Raw genomic sequence first — 323 nt, 5'->3', positions numbered from 1 at the left:
ATCCAAATTTTTAGCATCGAGGTGTTTCATTTGTTGATTAGAGGTGGTTAGTTGACACTTCGTTTTGTCCATCCAATAAATATGTGATTGCAACAAACAATCCACTTTAATATGGGAAGTGGCAAACTAATTTTCTTCGTCAAAAACGATTCGTTGCTTTGTATTATTTATTTTGGCGTTTCCATTTTTTGCTTTCCTTATTTGTTCGAGCCTCTCCACATGTCCAATATTATTTTCCATGTAAGAATAGTTGAAGTCATATAATATATGCGAGAAACTATATATTATTTAATTATAGCAAGACCACCATTCATACACAGATA

The sequence above is a fragment of the Arachis duranensis genome, chromosome 6 (assembly GCF_000817695.3).
Source record: "Arachis duranensis cultivar V14167 chromosome 6, aradu.V14167.gnm2.J7QH, whole genome shotgun sequence".
Lineage (NCBI taxonomy): Eukaryota > Viridiplantae > Streptophyta > Magnoliopsida > Fabales > Fabaceae > Arachis > Arachis duranensis.
The sequence above is the reverse complement of the archived record's forward strand: the minus strand, read 5'-3'. Positions refer to the sequence as shown.